The 23,493-nt window shown below is 37.8% G+C and overlaps 1 non-coding gene across 1 annotated transcript; it reads left to right on the forward strand.

The window, feature by feature from the left end:
* Positions 1 to 22,961: 22,961 nt before the first annotated feature.
* LOC141680646 (small nucleolar RNA R71) lies at positions 22,962 to 23,068 on the forward strand. Its single transcript, XR_012558379.1, has one exon. It is a non-coding gene; the product is annotated as a small nucleolar RNA R71 (small nucleolar RNA).
* The last annotated feature ends 425 nt before the right edge of the window (positions 23,069 to 23,493 follow it).

Here is a 23,493-nt window from a genome sequence, read left to right on the forward strand (position 1 = left end):
AGTTGTAGCACTTCCCTTGAAATTTCGACTTCGAAATCCCTCCCTTGGGTGCCAGCTTTGCCCCTTTACCAGAATTAGCCTTCTTGGGCTTGGAGCTTTGAGCATGCTCCACCATGTTTGCCTTCTCAGTGTCAACGTTAACTTTCTTCTCGGACCCTCTGTTGTCTTCTTCAATACGAAGTCTAACAATAAGATCCTCCATAGACATCTCCTTTCGCTTGTGCTTAAGGTAGTTCTTGAAATCTTTCCATCCAGGTGGAAGCTTTTCAATAACAGCAGCAACTTGGAAAGACTCACTTATGACCATTCCCTCAGCATGAATGTCATGAATGATCACCTGCAGTTCCTGCACCTGACTGACCACAGTCTTAGAGTCTGCCATCTTATAATCAAGAAAGCGGCCAACAATCCACTTCTTTGCCCCAGCGTCCTCGGTTTTATACTTATGGTCAAGTGACTCCCATAAGACCTTAGCTGTTGGCTTTGCGCTGTATACGTTATACAACGAGTCAGACAAACAATTTAACACATAGTTCCGACAGATGTAGTCGGAGTGCTTCCAAGCATCAGCAGCATACACAGTCTGCATGTTACTCTCAGCAGTGAGCAACGGTGGTTCTTCCTTAAGGAAGCGATCCATATGCAACGTGGTCAGATAAAAGTGCATCTTTTGTTGCCAACGTTTGAAGTTCGTTCCGTTGAACTTCTCAGGTTTTTCAGCATGTGCAGCAGGCACAGTTGGCATAACAGGTGCAGCAGGCACCACGGGTGGAACAGATGGTACGTGCGTCTGTACTACAGGTGTATGCACACCAGTAGGCACCGCAGGTATGATCGGAGGAGTGAATCCTGCCGATATCTGTCCAAGAGGAACACTAAACTGTCCAATGACAGTGTGTCCCACAGGCACATGTCCCGAAGGCACATGTCCCGAAGGCACATGTCCCGAAGGCACATGTCCAACAGGCGTTTGACCCCCATCAGATCGTACGATCCGTGCGTTAGGGTTAATCGGCTGCTGGTGAACCCCATCAGATCCAGTGATCTGTGCGTTGGGATCAGCCGTCATGTTCATCGAATCGTTCACAGTTTGGTTCTCCATCGATCTGTTACTCAACAAAACAAGCAGATACAGATGTATCAGTCACAGATGTATATAAAATAAATAGCTTTAAGATTGTGAAAACAATCTGCGATTAATACAAATAATCAAACAAGTGTGTGCGTGAGTAAACGAAATCAAACGGAGGAAGAAAAGATATAAACAGAAGAGAGATCCTCGAGTCCAGTTGAAACTGTCTCCTTAAAGCTATTTCGCCTCTCACCGTATGTGCGAGTCGATAGCCTCCCAGGATAAAACGAGGTAGCGGCGGCGTTACGGATAACGAGCACCTTCAGCGAGCTTGAACGGGCACGAAACTATCACCGAGAGAGAGAGATTTGTGTTTAGAGACGAATATGTTTTTGGTGTGTCTAACCCTAACGCCTTAGAGGTGTTTATATAGGTGTAGATAGACTTGTGCGCTACTCTTTTCCATAATTAAATATCATTAATTATGAAATCGGTGTAATACTTGCAAGCTACTCTATTCCATAAATAATCTGAAACAGAATCAGATTGAATATATCAAGACATACACCATATCAATTAATCTGAAACAAAATCAAATTAATTTATGCCATAATATTTGAGCCAAATTCTAATGGAAAATAATAATTTCCATTATTAAGAGAATATCATCATATCTCACACATCTTTTAGTCATAATGCTCAAAAATATGACTTACCAATATGGGACTTATACCCATATTTTCCAACAACAACATATTGTTCTGAAATGCAAGATCCTTTGTTTCTTCTGCGTCGGGATAAAATAAGACTAGCTTACCATCATTAAGTTGCAGTAAGAGCCTGTTACCCATCCAGTGACCAATAGGACTCCAAACACCAGGAAACGGACCCACATTAAATTTCTTGGTCCAACATCCCTCACTCCATGCCCAAATGTCAAAATACTTGTTAGTCTGATGAAGGGACAGAAACGCAAGAGAATCATCATATACTGCAAGACACTTATCACTTGGTTGTGCATAGTCAGGAACATCAATCTCTATGAATGAATCATTAGCCATGTTGAAAGAAATGATCAATTCAGAGCTATAGTCGAGTGACCCCAACCAGTAACAACATTCCTTCACATATATATAACACTTGTTAAATTCCAAGTGATAAGCTTTATGCAGATCTCCACAATACCTCCACGAATTAGTCCTCAAAGAGTACACAAGGACTGATATAGGAGGATTGAGATCACCATTATCATTAGCATTGAGATCACTACTATCAGTATGTCACAATATAGAAATGAAAGATATGAACTTATTATCTAACATGAATTGATAAGAACAAACTGTATTTCCAGATGACAAGACAAATGTTTACATATTGTTGAAGAATGAAAGAGATGGCCAAAATGCTTAATCCACAAGTTAACACTAGAAGACAGTATATATAGACTTATGTGCTAACAGAATTCCTAACTAACTGACAGGCTGTGCCTCAACTTGAGTGCCAGCTGTAACTTCTAGATGATTCTCATTCTTAGTTTCTGCAACATCAGTCATATTATCTGTAACACCCCCCTCAAGTTGGAAGTTTGAAAGAAGTTACAAACACCCAACTTGCTAGTGAATGTAAGAAGAGAATGTGAAGGTAACGCCTTTGTAAACATGTCTGCAGGCTGCTGTGCAGTAGTGATATGAACAGGAGCTATGACACCAGGTTGAAGTTTTTCTCGAACTATATGACAGTCGATCTCTATATGCTTAGTCCGTTCATGGAATACTGAATTGGATGAAATATAAAGAGCTGATTTGCTGTCACAATGCAGAGGAACAGGAGTAAGATTGTGTATACCAAAAACTTTAAACAAGTTAAGAAGCCAAGTCAGTTCACAGCAAGTGTCTGCCATGCTTCTATATTCTGCCTCAGCAGAAGATTTTGACACAGTTGGTTGCTTTTTGCATTTCCAGGAGATGAGAGATTCACCAAATTTTATACAGTATCCAGTAAGAGATTGTCTGGATTTCTTACATCCACCCCATCTGAATCACAAAAGGCTGTAAGAATGGAAGATTTGCGAGCAGGCATGAATATACCTTGGCCAACTGTACCCTTGAGATATCTAACAATTTTGCATGCAACATTGAGATGATCATGTCGAGGATGTGCCAAAAATTGAGATAATACCTGAACTGGATAAGAGAGATCTGGTCTAGTGACAGTAAGATAAATGAGTCTGCCAACCAGCCTTCTATAAGCAGATGCATCTTTAGCAGAAAGCAGATCACTGTCATTATGCTGCAGAGTATGATTCTGATCCATAGGTATTTTAGAAGGTTTTGATTGAGTTCCATCAATAAAACCTAACTTTAGTTTAGCAGATAGAGCAATCTGAATCGATCTACTCCATTGATGATAGTTGGTTTGAGTAAGTACCTCATTGACTAGTGCAAGACCAGGATGATCAGAACTGGAAAGATAATATGGATGATTGATATCAATCACCTGTGGAATCTGAGTTGAAGCAGTATCAGTGTTCGCGGCAGCATAAGAGTACATATTACTCAGTGAAGACGACGTAGATACACACAGATAGATACGAAAACGAAGCGGAAAATGAAGTGAAATTGATCTGATACCATATCACAATATAGAAATGAAAGATATGAACTTATTATCTAACATGAATTGATAAGAACAAACTGTATTTCCAGATGACAAGACAAATGTTTACATACTGTTGAAGAATGAAAGATGTCAAATCTATGATTACAGAAGAAACATTATCTTGAGGAAGAAGATAAGAAAAATGAAGAATGTAGAATTGTTATTTCTTACTTACTAAGATACATGACTATATCTGTTTTTATATACAAGCTCTAATAGAATGCCAGCTAGACCACACATCGTGACATCACACTTTCTATATTACTAGTAGTCTCTTTCCTATTTACAATCTGATGTTGAATTGTAAAGGTACAGGTCTTAGCTGAGCTTACAGTATTAGCCCTAATATAGTTAACATCCCCCCTCAAGTGAGGAGTGGAAAACAAATTTGTAACTCCTAACTTGGCCAATAAAGACTGCAGGTGAACAGCTCCCAAAACCTTTGTATACCAAATCTGCAGTTTGGTCCCTAGTAGGAAGATAAGCAGTAGTGATGATCCCTCTTTGCAATTTTTCCCGAACGAAGTGACAGTCAATTTCGATATGTTTAGTTCGTTCATGATAAACGGGATTGGCAGCAATGTAAATGGCAGAAAGATTATCACAAAATAGTTGCGTAGGAGCTTGCTGAGGAACTGAGAGTTCAGTTAACAAAGAACGGAGCCAGACTATCTCACATGTTGTATCAGCCATGGAACGATACTCAGCCTCGGAAGAAGACCGTGAAACAATTGGTTGTTTCTTACTTTTCCATGAGATTAAAGATCCTCCAAGAGTAATGCAAAATCAAGTGACAGAACGACGAGTAATTTTACAGCTTCCCCAGTCAGCATCGCAATAAGCAGTTAATTGCAGAGTAGAAGAGGCTGATAAAAGAAGGCCTTGACCACAGGTGCCCTTAATGTAGCGTAAAAGTTTGTAAGCAGCCTGTAAATGTTGAGGTTTTGGAGCAGCCATAAACTGAGCTAGTATATGGACCGCATAAGCGATGTCATGACGCGTGATGGTGAGATAGATTAACCGTCCAACCAGACGACGATATAAGGAAACATCCAAAATAGGAGAAGCATTATCACTGGCAAGAAGTTGATGATTTTGTTCCATAGGAACCACATAAGTAGAACAAGCAGTTAAACCAACATCTTTAAGCAGATCTAAGGTATACTTTCGCTGATTCAAGTAAATACCAGCTGAAGATCGAGCTAATTCCATGCCTAGAAAGTATTTTAAAGTGCCCAAGTCCTTGATTTTAAAACAAGAACTTAAAAATTGTTTGACTCGAGTCAAGAGTGAGACATCATTCCCAGTTAAAACCATATCATCGACATACACTAGGAGAGCAGCAAATGAGGTGCCAGTAGAAAAAGTAAACAGAGAGTGATCACTCACGGATTGTTTGAAGCCAAACTGGAGTAAAACAGCATAAAGCTTTAGAAACAATTGACGAGGGGCTTGTTTTAAACCGTAAAGGTATTTCTTAAGCTTGCAAACTAACCGCTGACCAGGATATTGAGCCTGAACATCAGAAGATGGTGTATAACCCGGAGGCAAGACCATATATACATCTTCATCTAAGTCCCCATGTAAGAACGCATTCGTAACATCTAACTGATCAATCACCCATTGCTTAGCTGCTGCAACCGACAGTAATGTTCGAAAAGAAGTCATTTTAGCATCAGGCGCAAATGTTTCAAAATAATCAACACCCTCTGTTTGAGTAAAACCTTTTGCTACTAGACGGGCTTTATAACGTTCTACATCCCCTGTAGGAAGATATTTCACTTTATAAATCCACTTGCAACCGACTAGTTTTTGATTAGCAGGCAAAGGCACTACATCCCAAGTGTCATTAGCCTCTAAAGCAGCTAATTATGAAGCCATAGTTGTACACCATTCAGCACTCTCAGCTGCTTGTGTGTAAGAAATAGGTTTTGGTATTTTAGAGACATTAGCAAGAAAGTGTGTATAATCAGGTGTAAATGTGTCATAATGTACAAAATCTGGAAATGTGGCACAAGTATTTGCCTTGGACACAAATTGACTAGGTAAGCCTGTATAATCACTGTACTTTCCAGGAACAGATAGTTGGCGAGTGGGACGAGTAGGAACAGAATTAGAAATAGCTGGAATATCAATTGGTAAAGCATCAAGGGGAACAAAATCAGTATATGAAGGTTCAACTGAATTAACTGTAGAATCTAATGGAACTGTACATGTATATAGAGGATCATCGACCGGTGAGGGAGGACTTGTAAATAACTGAGAAGGTACAGATTGTTTGATATCTTTGAAAAGAAAACTGTGTTCAACAAACTGAACATTCCGAGAGATGAACACCTTTCTAGTAGATAAGTCTAGCAGACGATATCCTTTGTAACCAAATGGATAACCCAACATAATACACTTATTAGCACGAGCAACAAATTTATTTGATGGCTTAGGAGCCTTAGAAGCATAACAGAGAGATCCAAACACACGAAGTTGATCATAATCAGGAACCTTTCCAAACAGAACCTCATAAGGAGATTTTCCATGAAGGACAGAAGTTGGTAGTCGATTAATGAGATATGTAGCTGTCAAGAGACAGTCTCCCCAAAAATGAATAGGTAGATGAGCATGAAAACGCAATGCTCGGGCTGTATTCAACAAATGTATATGCTTACGCTCAACCTTACCATTTTGTTGAGGTGTATATGCACAACTTTTCTGATGTAAAATACCTAAACTCGCAAAAGTAGAAGCCAATTCTTTGTTTAAAAATTATGTCCCATTATCAGTACGAATAACTTTGACAGATTTATCAAAGTGATTTTTAACATATAGTAAAAAATCGATAAGTAGTGAAGGGACTTCTGACTTATGTTTAAACAGAAAGACCCAAGTAGTTCTAGATGCATCATCAAGAATAGTTAAAAAATGTGTACAATTATCTGTAGTGGACCTGGAATATGGTCCCCATACATCAGCATGTATCAAACTAAACAACTCAGAAGAAACCGATTCACTAGTTGGAAATGGTAAAGTTGGCTGTTTAGCATAGTGACAGGAATCACAATCTTGAAAATTTGATGTATATTTGACAGATAATTGATTTAAAATGGTTTCAGGGACATGTCCCAATCTGGCATGCCAGATATTAGAAGTAACATTAGTAGGAGATATACTATTACACCAAGACAAAGAGGAATCTGAATTAGCAGTTGAAGACATCAAACTTGAGCTGAAGACATATAGACCATTCTTGATTTTACCAATCTCTAACTCTCTCTTCCAAGTAGGGTCCTGGATGTAACAAGATACACCAGAGAAAACAGCCGTGAGATTAGTATCTTTCAGCAATTTGGAAATGGACAAAAGATTATGTGTAAAACCAGGTACACACAATACTTGATTTAAAATAAGTCCAGAACTGAGTCTAACACTGCCAACATGAGTAACATTTACCGTATTACCATTGGGCAGGTGTAACGATGCATTACATTTAACAGGATTGATTAACATATTAAGATGTGTAGTAATATGATCAGTTGCACCTGAATCCACAATCCAATGACTTGTATTAGCAGATGATTGTGAATTAAAGAGAGTACCTGCCAAATGTATTGTATTGGCAGAGGACCATGTAGCAGGTGAGGCATCAGATGATGGAGACTTCATAGTATTCTGGAGTAGTTGAACCAGATGATTGAATTGACTATCAGATAATCCATGAGAATTAATACCTGAGCCATCCTGACTACCAACACCAGTTGTACCAGTTGCACCAGATGTAATGTTGGAATCACTGGAAGTCATAGCTACATGAGCTGCAGATGCACGTTGAGGAGCAGAGAATCGAGGCTTAGGTTTTGGCTTGCCAAACAACCTATGCCATGATGGATAACCAACAACACAAAAACATTTCTCCTTTGAATGCCCTTGCATATGACAAACCTCACAAAATAAAGCAGAATCAGTGTTATTTTTCTTCATAAAAGCACTAGAATTTTGATTAGTGCCTACTCCTTTAGATGCAGGCCTTCCAACAATCATACTCCTCACATTCATAGCAACTGATCCAGAATTCATTCCAGATACTGACTGAACATCACGCTGATTTTCATCTTGAAGAAGCATAGCATAGCAATGACTCAAGGTAGGAATAGGTTTCATCAACAATATTTGACCTCGAATAGCAGTAAACATATCACCTAATCCCATCAGGAATTGCATCAGCTGAATATCGAGATCGAACACTGTGAGTTTCGAATTGACATCACAGGTGCACTTATGACAATCACACCTAGGTCTAGAAGTGAGACTCTCCAATTCATCACTTAATGTCTTATACCGAGTGTAATACGCAGTGAGACTCATTGAACCTTGAGAAAGTTGTGAGATCTCTTTTCTCAGGTTAAACAATTTAGGCAAATTACTTTGTGCATAACAAATTGCTAATTCAAGCCAAATAGAGTGAGCAGAGTCCTTGTATACTATGCTATTGCGAATATCAGAAGAAACAGAGTTTAGAAGCCATGAAATTACCATATGATTGCATCGATTCCAATGATTTAATAGAGGTGAGTTTGAAGCAGGTTTGACAATGGAGCCGTCAACAAAACATAGCTTCATCTTTGAGGATAGTGCAATCTCCATAGATCTACTCCATTGTGAGTAGTTTTGTTCATTAAGAACAACAGCCGTGAGGCTCATGCCTGGATTATCTGAGGAGGACAGAAAATAAGGATGATTTGCATCGATAATTGTTGATCCAGATGTACCAGTAACTACACTGGAGTAAGAAGTTTGTGCAGCCATTGTTGTACGGACGAAATAGAACCGATCGAAGAAATGAAAAACTCAGAATTAAGCGGAAACTGAAGATGTAGTGAACTTTGATGAAGAAATCAGCGACACAAACTAAACGAAATCATTGAGATTTGGCTCTGATACCATGTCAAATCTATGATTACAGAAGAAACATTATCTTGAGGAAGAAGATAAGAAAAATGAAGAATGTAGAATTATTATTTCTTACTTACTAAGATACATGACTCTATCTATTTTTATATACAAGCTCTAACAGAATGTCAGCTAGACCACACATCGTGACATCACACTTTCTATATTACTAGTAGTCTCTTTCCTATTTACAATCTGATGTTGAATTGTAAAGGTACAGGTCTTAGCTGAGCTTATAGTATTAGCCCTAATATAGTTAACAAAAGAGATGACCAAAATGCTTAATCCACAAGTTAACACTAGAAGACAGTATATATAGACTTATGTGCTAACAGAATTCCTAACTAACTGACAGGCTGTGCCTCAACTTGAGTGCCAGCTGTAACTTCTAGATGATTCTCATTCTTAGTTTCTGCAACATCAGTCACATTATCTGTAACAAGTATCTTTCCAATAGCCTTTTATAACAACCACTTTATAATCCTCAGTAACATGATCAAACCCGAAACCATAAACTTCATACGGACAATAAGTGAGATTAGCCGGAAAATCAGGCTTACAAATTATCTCAGGCAAGGTTTTGAACTCTTTTATAGCCGGATTCCACAGAGCACGATAACCGGGTCCGAAATCATACCCATACACATAATACAATCCATGACAAGGACCGCAAACATAAATGCTAGACATTGGCATGTCATCTAATGAATAATAAGCTAAAACTCGAGGAGTTTCATCTAAAAACAACTCATACAACTCAATTTCAGCATTTGTAACATAATGTTGAACAAAGAAACAACCGCACCAATCATCATTATTGCTGTTATTGTAGTAGTTGATCAGATGTTTCGATACAAAATCAGGCCTCGAAATAATGGCATACCATGATTTGCACACACTCTTAAACTGCAGCAGATCTTTTACTGATAGCCTTGACAGAATCTCAATAATTAAATGTTCAGGCACATGATGATCAATCTTCTCTAATACAATTAACCTGGATCTCTCTTTTTCTTTCTTAATTCTGAAGAAAATAAATTAATCAGAAATTATTATTTCCCACTTATCAAAAGAAAATAGAGAGAATATACATGTACCTTTGTTTCAAAAATTGAGTCAAACGATCGTTCTCATAACGAATGTAGCGTTGCAAGGAGCCGTAAAGATTCTGGTTCACCCCGAAAATTATTAAAATTATCACAGAACTAATATTACTGTATAAACTTAAAACAAGAATTGCAGTGAAATACAAGGGCCGTTACTGTTGAGGCCCCGGACTGAAATCAAATATTAGGGTTTTGGACAAAAGGGAACCCTGTATTTCTGTAGTATATATATTCAGCATTTCGCTTCTGCTGCTGTTCAATTTGTATCCAACATACCCTTTAAGATTTTTGGAGTCAGGAATCGGGTTAGCCTATATGGTAATTATATCAACTTCTATATTTATTTTTGCCAGGTCTACGTACACATAGATGAATTATATGGAGATACAATATTTGTTTCAGAAATTTCTTTCATTCAAGAAAGTTTATTATCTAACCGAGAGACGTATAAATATATTTCGGACATTTAGACGATCAATCTTCAATGATCGAAAAGAGAAAATCCATAAATGTCAAGTGATGTTTCTCGGAAATAAGCCTACAAACCACATACAAGTGAAATAATTAATTAGTCTTAATTATCATAACAATTCAATGTACCAATTTTTGTAGTATAAATAAAAAACTACAACTTATATAGTTATATATAAAAATCTAGGAAAAATTTAAAAACTATATAATATATTACAAGGAAGATGAACGTCTAACCAAAGGAAAGAGGTTCCATAATCTGAATAATTATAAATTATAAGAGAAGAGTAAATTTGAGAATTAAAATATGTTCAGCGACATTAACAAAACATATATGGTCTTCATTACAACACTTATCATCAACGGTATATATTGTCTCTTGAAGACACAAAATGCCAACTGTCATGGCGCTATTAATTCAAAATCAATTATAACACAAAAAATTATATATTAACCAAAAATAAATTGTGATTAAAATACCAAAAAATAAGTCATCACATAGGAAGTTTTAGTAAGCAATAAAGGTGATTAAAAATTACAACTCTTTTAAAGAACATTAAAGCATTAATCACATGTATTATACTGCAAAATTATAGCTAAATTAGGAAAATAAACAAAAATAACCTCCTATACTAAATAGGTGTTATAATTATGGACCCAAATTGATGTAAAATAAAACCTAAAACAAACAACTAAGGAGAGCATTAATCAAAATCAAAATTTTACAAATATGAAAACTCTTTTGAATACTAGCATAATTATGAAAAAGAGTTTTAGAATAGTAGAAACAGTCAAAAGTCATAGATGAAAATAATGATCAATTAAGTATTAGATGTTACGCTAATATTAAACCCGTTTCTTACTCTTATCATTAAATAAGCATTAATCGATTAAGACTAACTGATCCTACTTAAGCGCGTGATAATTCGCCCGCCTATTAATAAACACAATATTGCATTTCAAAAAATCAGATGTCAATTTTTAAACTAACTATGATCAAAACAAATATGAAAATCAAGTATATATGAACTTACCCTTTAACGTAAAACTTTATAAAACAACTAAAGTACATAACATGCCAAAGCACAGTAAATTTTATTACGTAATCAAATATCCGTCATGAATTCTAACCAACTATGGACTTTGGCCCGCGCTACGCATGCTTATTATCCGATATTCTAGAAACATAAAAAAATAAATAATCTTCCTTCTAATTATATTATAAGATAACAAAAAATATATAAATGCACCATATTCCTTCTTATAAATGAAAAGAATCGCAATATTGTATTATGAAATGGTCACCCTCTTAATAACGAACAATTAAAAAGCATTTAGATGCACCAAACAAACATGATCATGATATGTAAATAAAACTATATGAACTATTACTTGGTAAAACACTTGAATAAATATTTAAGGATTTTCTTCTACAAAATGTTTTATCGTTAAGCAAAACGTGTACTAAGATTTTTTAATGGTTATATGTGTTCTTAAGGATCATAAGAAGAGACCTCAGTAACAATCGAAAAACTTTGTTTAGTAGAATAACATGTACAATACCTCATTTATCTTGCCTAACAGGTATAGGTACTCGCAAAAATGTTGCATCTGAATAAGCAACAATAATTTGATATACTCTTTTTACTATGCAGAGTTTGATGGTCCTATAGTTTGATGTCCAATGATGGAGAAAAACATGTGTGTGTTCAAGTAGAGGACCAACAACTGGCTAATATAATTTAATGTAGTAGACTAATGAGAAAATACAGAGTGAAGAATTAACTATCATGGATTGGTGTCTAACAGAATGACGTTTGAATCCTCAAATTTTAATTTAATGGTGTATCATGATTTGGCAATAATTAGGTGCTTCAAACTTCGACTGGAAGGCTGCAAGCGCTGGATTGAAGATGATTTTTTTAAGTTCAATCGATCTAATTATATACTCCCTCAGTCCACCCAATTGTTATCAATTCTAGGGGAGTGTGCGACACGCATTTCAAGATGAATAGAAAGTACACTTCTATAACCTTTTTTTTTAAAAAAATCTGAATAAAAATAGAATGTTATACTTTTATTCATAATTTTTTTTTAAAAAAAGTTATAGAACTGTAATTTCTATTCATCTTGAAATGCGTGTCGGACTGTTAGGCACAAAGCATGCGCTAAATAAATCACGCAAGTATACGTATTCGCAAGTAATATAGAATGATTTCTAGTTCGTTCCCACAGAGACTCTGATTAATTATATATAATTAACACTTACTCACCAATGTATGATTAATCTTCAATGTCAAGACAATAACAATTAAGGTTGATTAACTAATATTAACTACGGGAATTAAAAACTTGAATTAACAATATTAAACACACATGAGATCATAACTTCATTACTACTTCATTCAATAGTTATTGTTATTACCCTTAGCATGTAATGGTGATTATATTAATCGAACAACACGAAACTGATAAATGCCAACTTTCGTTGTACGAATACCATTCTACCAAACATCCACAATTAAGACAGAAGTTGAATAGGTATCAATTATGTTGAGACCCTATATGTCTATAGAATTTGACAATATAACGATTTAAGCGCAAGTTATTCATGATGATTACACAGAGCAAGTAAAACGGTTAGAGTTACCCACTAATCATGCATACAATACACGAACCTATGCTAGCATGGGAAGTTCTAAATCTCAAGATTTATTGTCGCTTCACAAGAGATTAACATGATATCTTACATGTTCGCGACGCACATAAGACGAATAAGCACAACCTATGCTAGATATCATACAATCACCACATCCCAAGGTATTAAACAATTAACTAAAGAAATCCATAGTAAATCCGCTAGGATCCCATGATCAAGATTAGCCCATAATAGAACTCATCGTCACCATGGGTTCATATGAAAGCATGATAACAACACAACGATATAAACTAATAAAAATACTTAATAAATAACGAAGTACGTCACAAGAGTATTAAGGTTCAAAGCATAAAGAAAACTAGCATCCACTGTTACAACGAATTAAAAGAATCATAAGATAAACGTATGCTTCCTCTTCTTCGTTGTTGCGTGCTAAAACGGTCTTCTCAATCTTCTTGCCTTCGCTCTCGATAAAGAAAACGTCTTCCCATAAGGTTTATATAATAACCCAAAAGAACCAGCGTCAACAGAAGTCCAATCGGACTCGAATTATAAAATCCAGATTTTAATTTTCCGCACACAGGCGGTCGCCTGCATCCTCCACGCGGGCGCCTGCTAGCAGGCGGTCGCCTGCTCCCATCAGGCGGGCGCAACCTTTCTGGAAAAATCCTCGGTTTGCTTCTATTTTTGCTGATTTCTTCGCTCATCATCCCTAGACTGATCCCAAGCACTTCCTTAAGCTTATTTTGATGAAATCTACCTATCTAAGCAAGTTATACCCTGCAATGCAAAAACACTCGAAAACGCGTCAAATACACAAAATACTTGAGTTCAAGACACTAATTCAAGCCGCTATGAGATGCTCTAAGTGGTATAAAATGCCACTTATCACACCCCCAAACTTAAATCGATGCTTGTCCTCAAGCGTCACAGACTCAAACTCAGAATAAAATATGCATGAATGCAAATATATGAATGCAGCGATCACCATCGCGATAACTAAACCAACACATGACGTATCAACAAATGCAATTAGGCGACTAAAGATCAATTAAATCTCGCAAACTAACATATAACTAGAAACGTGGTGAGTGTGAATGCTTAACAGATATGCTTCGAAACTAGATCAATCACCATAACTTAATTATCCTCAAGGCAATCATAAGCTTATACGAAGGATATATTCTAGACACAAAATGACTTATAACACTACAAGATTATTGGAGTTTATTACGGAATCATGCTTTTATTCGACACATAAATAAATTCTTATTTGATCGTGCAATGAGTGAGGTCCACAAAAGACTTATGCAATGGTACCCATTTAGCGAGCGTTAGGTTAGCGAATCCCAGACTATAAAAGCCTTAGGTCACTAGGCACAAAGTCCCCTAATAACTTAATAACTCGAATACCAAAGAGCCCACTCGTGATCTATTGTGCATTAAACCATATTTTTTTCTTTCTTTTTCTTTTTTTCTTTAATTTCTGAGCAAGTGCGTTTCGCTCCATCTTGCTCAACCCTATACTACTCGTATACAATACGAGCCAGCTACTAGCCATTTGACGCCTAGCCACAACTAGCAATGAATTCCAATTTTATTTCCAATTTTTATCTTTTCATGTCTTTTATCATTAAGAGCCTATCATGCATTCTAAGCATAAGCAATAGATTAACCTCAAAAACCATCAAACCATGACAACAATCTAGTCCTTAAGCATATTCTAAGACTTAGTAAAATTATAAGTGTTTCTAGCATGCATGTCAACCTAAAAAGATTCAACATCACTCTAACGCTATCACTACACTCGCATCAATATCACATATTAATCGGTAAAGTAACATAGAGGGATTATGGTATATGCATGAGCTATATGACATGATAATTAAAGCTATAAAAAATAAAAAATAAAACTCTATATAAAAAAACTATATGGAAAAAATATGCAATTATATGAACTAAACTAACATGAAAATGCAACTACATGACACACACACAAATATGTTCCTTAACTACCACCCCCAAACTTAAAATCTTTACTGTCCCCAATGAAGGTAATAGAAAGGAACACAGGGTATACCTACTCAGACGAATCATCATCATCACCCTCAGAGGGTGGGGTGTCAGGAGGTGGATAAGAAGAATCCTCACCAAAAACGGGCCACTGGATGTCAGCTCCAAGGCCTCTAAATGCAGTCCCAAGTGCTTGGGTGAGCTCCTGTGCAAACCGACTCTGTGACTCATACATCGCAACCATCCTCCTGGAAAGCCTCCTGTACCGGACATCAGCCAATCCCGAACCATCTCCTTCCTGGGCTCTCGAAGAACCTGCCTCTTCCTGAGCCTGACTAGACCTAGCCATGGTAGCACCAGCTGCTGGAACTCCTCCTGGGAGGTGATATCCCAAACCATGTGACTCGGGCTCTCCACCCATCCACTCCTGCATCGCATTCAACGTCGATGAATCAATAGGAGCGGCTGGCATCTGCAGCTGCTCATAAGAAGGCCATTGGACTCCACATGCCTTGCAAAGCTTTGTGACAATAGAGGTATACGGGATAGAGTATTGCGATTTCCCCCTCAAAAACTTAAAAATCCCTTGGTAGATGTACTCACCAAGGTCCACATAATATTCATCATTCAGAATTCCCCATAACAACCTCGCCCTCTCCACTGTAACCTCATGTGAATGCACAGAAGAAAGAATATTAGCACATATAAATGCATTCCAAGCACGAGCATACCTGTTCATCACGACAGCAGGGAAATTACGATACTCGTTGGTTCCCCTTTTGAACTTCCACACCGTGCCCGGCCGACAGAGAGTAGCAATAATCAAGTCCATATCAAAGTCCTCAAGGGACTTTTCATTCCAATGCTCCTCTTGTGGTTTCCTTTGTCGCTGTTCAATTACCCGAAGAATCGCCTCGGGCTGATAATCAACAGTAAGCCCACGAATAACAGAAAACCCATTCTTGTCGGCCTTGGCGTTCGCATAAAACTCGCGAATGATACTCATCGAAACCGCCTCAAGTGACTCGCAGAATGTAATTCATCCCTTCTCAGCAATCATCGGTAGCAAATCACCATCCCTGCCTAATGGCAAGAACCCCCTCTCCCTCATAATAGGCTTAGTCAGAAGCTTGGTCTACTCTTCTTCAGCAGCCCCATCCAACAATCGGGGCCTCGTAGCAGTATTCCTCGAAGAATCAGTAGCAGTCGGGTTGGTGCTGCTGCTACCCACAGTTCGTGATCTCTTTGGGGCCATGAAAACTGAGAATAAGAGTTGAAGAGTTTGTGTTTGGTGTGTATGAGAGATTTTGTAGAGTTGAAAGTGTATGGGATGTGTATGGAGAGGTTGTATGTATATATAGCAAGATTAGGGGTTGAATTTGATTAGGAGTGGGGATTGTGGCTAATATTGGGGAGGAAATCGTGGGTTAATGGTGTAATGGATGTTGTGGTTTTTGTTTTTGGTTTTTTTTGTGTTTTTTTTATATAGGCTGAAAATGATTTTCAAAATTCAGGGGCGCAGGAAGTCGCCTGGCACCAGCAGGCGGGCGCCTGCTAGCGCGCGGCCGCCTGATCCTAGCATGCGGGCGCCTGCAAGGCTTCTGGAAAAATATTTTTCTGCCAACATTTTTCTGATTTTTTTTGGGTTTTTGGATAAAGTACTAAATTCTAAGGTGTCCTATAATCTCATATCTTGGGTTCCCTCCCAAGAAGCGCTTCTTTTACGTCATTAGCTTGACGTAGAGTAATGCGATCAAGTTGTCAATAAAACGGCACTAACCACTTCACTGTTTGCCGTATCCCCATAGTAGTGCTTCAATCTCTGACCATTTACTTTGAATGCTTGGCCCGAATCGTTCTCAAAAATCTCCACCGCTCCATGTGGAAACACAGTTTTGACGATAAATGGTCCATACCACCTTGATTTCAACTTTCCAGGAAAAAGTCGGAAACGAGAGTTGAATAGAAGAACTTGTTGCCCCGGCACGAATGACTTAGGCGATAGCTTCCTGTCATGCCACCTTTTTACCTCTTCCTTGTATATTTTGTTGTTTTCGTACGCTTGAAGTCAAAATTTATCAAGGTCATTTAACTGAAGCATTCGCTTCTTCCCAGCTGTATCTAGATCAAGGTTTAACTTCTTCAATGCCCAATAAGCTTTATGCTCAAGCTCCGCAGGTAAATGACATCCCTTACCATAGACAAGTTAAAATGGGGACATCCCAAGTGGAGTCTTGTATGTTGTTCTATAAGCCCAAACAGCTTCATCGAGCTTCAAAGACCAATCTTTCCTTGACGGACAAACGACTTTCTCTAGAATGCGCTTGATCTCTCTATTAGACACTTCAGCTTGACCATTAGTTTGCAGATGATAGGCAGTAGTAATGCGATGATTCATATTGTAGCGTTGCATCATAGAAGTGAACTTACGATTGCAGAAATGCGACTCTTCATCACTTATGATAACTCGTGGCGTTTCAAACCTTGTGAACATCTTCTTATGAAAAAAACTCGACACTACCTTTGCATAATTAGTCGGTAGATCCTTGACTTCTACCCATTTCGAGATTTAATCGACTGCCAGCAAGATGTACTGATTATTGCAGGATGAGATAAATGGTCCCATGAAATGGATTCCCCAAACATCGAAGACCTCAACTTCAAGCATCACATTTAAAGGCATCTCATCCTTTCTGGTAAGATTCCCAACTCTTTGGCAACGATCACACCTTAAAACAAACTGATGTGCATCCTTAAACAACGTAGGCCATTAAAAAACCTGCTTGAAGAATACGAGCTGCTGTATTTTCACCACCATAATGTCCACCATAAACTGTGGAATGACAGTCTCGTAATATCCCCTCTCTCTCACAGAATGGGATACATCTCCTGATGATCTGGTCAGCTCCTTGTCTAAACAAATATGGTTCATCCCATATGTACCACTTCACCTCATGCAAAAACTTCTTCTTTTGAGCCGCATTCATATTAGGAGGCATTATATTGCTAACAAGATAGTTCACAATGTCGGCGAACCATGGCTCTTCCTCTTAAATTGCGAACAACTGCTCATCCGGAAAAGATTCGTTGATCAATGTCTTATCATGTGAAGTAGAATCAGGATTTTCCAATCTAGAGAGATGGTCAGCTACTTGATTTTCAGTACCTTTTCGATCCTTGATCTCTAACTCGAATTCCTGTAGCAAGAGAACCCAATGAATAAGTCTAGGTTTCGAATCCTTCTTTGAGACCAGATTGTAGATGGCAGCGTGATCAGTGAACACCGTCACCTTTGTCCCAAGTAGATAAGATCGAAATTTTTTGAAACCAAAAACTATAGCCAAGAGCTCCTTCTCAGTAGTGGTGTAGTTCATTTGGGCTCCATTTAGCATCTTACTAGCATAACAAACCACATGAAAGATATTAGTTTTTCGCTACCCAAGAACTGCTCCCACTGCATAATCACTTGCAGCACACATCATCTCAAAAGGTTCTCTCCAATCCGGTGTCGTAATCACTGGTGCGGTGATTAAACTCTTCTCGAGAGTCTCGAATGCTGCCAAACATTCATCATCAAATTTGAAAGGCACATCTTTCTTGAGCAAGTTTCACAACGGCTTAGATATCTTAGAGAAGTCCTTGATGAAACGCCGATAAAAATCCGCATGACCAAGAAAGCTACGGATTCCTTTCACAGATTTAGGTGGCGAAAGATTTTCAATAACGCCCACCTTGGCTTTATCCACCTCAAGACCTTTACTAGAGACCTTATGCCCAAGAATGATGCCCTGTTGCACCATGAAGTGACATTTTTCCCAATTGAGCACCAGATTGGTTTCCACACACCTTTTGAGCACCAAACGGAGATTATTCAAACATTCATCATACGAATGTCCAAAGACAAATAAGTCATCCATGAACACTTCGACATTATTTCCAATCATATCGGAGAATATAGCCATCATGCATCTCTGAAAAGTGGCAGGTGCACCATATAATCCAAAAGAAACTCTGCGAAAAGCAAACGTGCCAAATGGACAAGTGAAAGTAGTCTTCTCTTGATCTTCTGGTGCAATGCAAATTTGATTGTATCTCGAATAGCCGTCCAGAAGACAATAATACTCATGACCAGCCAACCTGTCAAGCATCTGATCAATGAATGGAAGAGGGAAGTGATCCTTCCTTGTGGCTTTATTCAACTTCCTGTAGTCCATGCATACCCTCCATCCTATGACTGTTCGAGTGGGGATGAGCTCGTTCTTCTCATTTGCTACCACAGTAATACCTCTTTTCTTAGGTACACATTGCACGGGGCTCACCAAAGAACTGTCAAAAATATGATATATGATTCCTGCATCCAGACATTTTAGAATTGCTTTCTTCACCACTTCTTTCATGATAGGATTAAGCCTTCGTTGTTGCTCAACAGTTGGCTTGCTACCTTCCTCTAGCAGAATTTTATGCATGCAGTACGAAGGGCTGATCCCTTTTATATCTTTTATAGTCCATCCGATGGCCGATTTGAATTCTCATAAAATCCTCAAGAGCTTGTCCTCATCACTACCTGAAAAGTCAGATGCAATAATAACAGGAAAAGTAGATGCATCACCTAAAAAAGCATACCTCAAGTGTTCAGGAAATGATTTAAGCTCCAAAGTAGGTGCTTCCTCAATAGATGGTTTGAGCTTTCCCTCAGCATTCTTGAGATCAGTATTTCCCAGAGATTCAAATGGCATGTCTAGCTTTCGTTTCCAAGGAGAAGCATTTAGATATTGCAGCTGCTCATTGCCTTCGTCATCTTCACTGTCAAAATCCCCCAATAAGGCTTTTTCTAAGGCATCAGACCTTAGCACATGATCAAGTTCTGAAATAACTGCAGAATCGACCAAATCCACCTTGAAGCACTCCTCATCTTCCGTAGGGAATTTTATCGCATTGAACACATTGAATGTCACATCTTGATCTTACACCCTCATAGTGAGTTCACCTTTTTGCACATCTATCAAGGTACGGCCTGTAGCCAAGAAAGGTCTTCCCAAGATTATGGGAATCTTCTTATCTTCCTCGAAATCCAGAATGACAAAATCTGCAGGAAAGATGAGCTTGTCCACTTTTACTAGCACGTCATCCACGATGCCTCGTGGGTATGTAATCGAACGATCAGCCAATTGTAGAGACATGTAGGTGGGCTTCAGATCAAGAAAATTCAGCTTTTTGAAGATAGACAACGACATCAGATTGATGCTTGCTCCCAAATCGCAAAGGCACTTGTCAAATGACAACTTGCCAATGGTGCAAGGAATGGTGAAGCTACTGTTAGTGTTTGTTCCCTAGAGACAACACTATTATGTTTATATTATTAAACATTTGGATTATTAATTCTGATTATATGGATTATTCTTTAGTAATTTATTATATCTTTATTTTCTGCGATAAGATGTTAGATTAATAAATATCCTTGGAATATGATATGTAATTTTATATCTCTAAGTACGTGACTTAGAAATGAGATTATGAGAATAGTATCGATATTCCTAAAGATCCCTAGTCGAGTATTACTATTAAGGGACAATAATAATGCATTAAGACTAGTGTGAATGTTGACTGATGATCACATCTCATTGATCATAGGTATAGTGATACTAAAGTCAAAACACAGGCACATGTATTATATACATGGTGCTGGAAGACCCAATGTGAGATTCTACGTCTGTTGTGTCATAAGTAATTCTCACAATGATAATGATGTATTGGTCCTTAGACTTGAAATCATTATATTTCTATATGATAATTAATATACTTTGGTTGCATTAAAAGTTACCTTTGACTGGGTGATGATAAAAGTGTATATTGGGTACATTATGAATCATATGAGAAATATGAATGATCTAGAAAGGATTTAACCCTCCTATTTTAGGAGTGATATTATTGGCCTCTTGTTTGAGTTAGACTATGAAATGCATGGTCATGCTCAAATGTTGATTTGATGTTATAGTCTACTCATCGATCAAGGAAACCTGGATTAAATTATGAAGAAAATGACACATAACATGCCTCGAGTTTAATCAATAATATATATGGTTAAAAGGATTATAGTACATTGTACATTATACATAAAAGGTTTAATCGATCACCGATTTAATTATTATTACTTGGGTAACAATGATGTATTACTAGATGACGCTCATTGTTTATGATTTTAAATTAGATTTAAAATTATTGCCAACGTAATAATAACCTAAAGGGTCGCACAAAGAATGACTGGAGGATTATTTAATTTAAATTCAGATTTAAATTAAATGTAAGTAATTCGAATTATTTGTTATTAATTAAGTGTGACTTAATTAATTAAATAAATAGGAAATTCGAATTTAATATTAAATCCGAAATTAAGTTATTGGATGATTAAGTGAGACTTAATAATACAATAATTAGAATTTCGAATTTAATAATAATAACAACTCTAAAATTAAGTTTAGGGTTGGAGGCCCAATAGCTCTTGCCTATATAATATCTTTTTCTAATAGAATTAGGGTTACACGTTTTATTTGATAAAAACATAAACCCTAGCAGCTTGAAGAGATATAGAGAGAGCAAGAAGGCGGCCTCAAGAACGTGCTAGTACACACCCATCCTCCGGGCGATCATTCGTGTGGTTACCTTCAAGGCATAGATCGTTCTAGCGACGGGCTACGTGGTGATCATTCAAGACCTCCATCTTTCCATTAATGTAAAGCTTCTTAAGGTAAACATACTGAACTACGAATTAAATATTATTTTTCGCATGGATCATGCGGAGGGTTTTGTTATTTTAAGATTTAAATTTACGTTTTTGTTGCGTTTATGTGCTAAAAACCCTTCAGCTACCTAGATCCTTAAGCTTTGGATATAGCTTTTGTTATAGCACGACACTGCACTCTTCCGTCAGAGCAACGGTATCAAGATCATCCAGTTTCACCTTCCTTGAAAGAATACCTTTCATGAATTTCGCATAACTAGGCATTTTCTCCAGAGCCTCAGCGAAAGGTATGTTAATGTGAAGTTTCTTGAACACCTTCAGAAACTTACCAAATTGCTTGTCCAGCTTTTGTTTTTACAATCGCTTAGAATAAGGCGGTGGAGGATAGAGCTGTTTCTCCCCTGTATTACCCTCAGGAAGAGTGTGTTCAACAGTAGTCTTCCTTGATTCCCCCTCTTTCTCCTTTTGCATTCCTTCTTCATCTACAACTTCAACTTCTCCATCTTTTGCTTTTTCAGCATCAGCAACTTTTCCAGACCTTAAGGTGACAGCTTTAACTTGCTCTTTAGCTTCCTTCCTTCCTGGCACTTCAGTATCGTTGGGAAGTGTGCCAGGTTGACGATTGAGCAAGGCATTGGCTATTTGTCCAATTTGATTTTCTAAGGTCTTGATAGAAATAACCTGACTTTTGCACAACATCTTTAACTCCTCAAAATCAGTACTAGAAGGTGGAGCAGTACCTCCTTGTTGAGGATATGATTGCCTTTGAGCAAATTGTTGAGGTTGCTGAAATCCAAGTGGATTAAACTGTTTACTTGCAGCTTGCTGATATGGTTGCTGAACAGCATTCTGATTATTGCTCCAGCTGAAATTGGGATGATTTCTGTTATTAGGATGATAAGTAGCGGGCACAGGCTGCTGCGGTCGCTGAAAATTGTTCACATACTGAACAGATTCATTAACAAGAGAACACTGATCCGTAGCATGGGAGCCTGCACAAAGCTTACAGACACTAGCTATTTGATTTACTCCATAGTGGCTAAAGAATCGACCTTCATAGACAGCGTATGTAGCTGCGCTGCAATAGCTGTAGCTGCATCAACTTCCAGAATACCTGCTACCTTCCTAGGTATCATCCTTTGAGTTGGATTTTGATACTCGTTTGCAGCCATAGTTTCAATGAGATTATAGGCCTCAGTATAGCTTTTAGCCCACAAGGCGCCTCCAGAAGCTGCATCGAGCATGGGCCGAGATTGGGCCCCCAAACCATTGTAGAAACCAGTGATCACCATCCAGTCAGGCATACCATGATGTGGACACTTTCTCAACATCCCCTTGTAGTGCTCCCAAGCATCGCACATAGATTCTCCTTGTTGTTGCGCAAACTGAGTAAGAGCACTCCTCATAGCTACAGTTTTGGCCATTGGATAGAACTTCACCAGAAACTTTTGCGCAAGATCTTCTCAAGTAGTGATGGACCCAGCTGGTAAAGAATGTAACCAGTCCTTAGCTTTGTCCCTCATAGAGAATGGGAAAAGCCTCAGCTTGATAGCCTCATCAGTAACACCATTATATTTGAAAGTACTACAGATCTCGACAAAATTCCTGATATGCATGTTGGGATCTTCAGTCGCAGCACCTCCGAAAAAACAGAATTCTGCACCATCTGATTAGTGCCCGGCTTGATTTCAAAAGTATTGGCCTGAATAGCCAGATGAATGATGCTTGACTGAATGTCATTAATTTTAGGCCGATAAAAGTCCATAAGAGCTGGATCAGCTTGAACTACACGATCACCCGTTGTTTCAGGTTTTTTCTTTTCACTCTCTTTATC

Source organism: Apium graveolens, chromosome 1, assembly GCF_009905375.1.
Source record: "Apium graveolens cultivar Ventura chromosome 1, ASM990537v1, whole genome shotgun sequence".
In the NCBI taxonomy this organism is placed as follows: Eukaryota; Viridiplantae; Streptophyta; class Magnoliopsida; order Apiales; family Apiaceae; genus Apium; species Apium graveolens.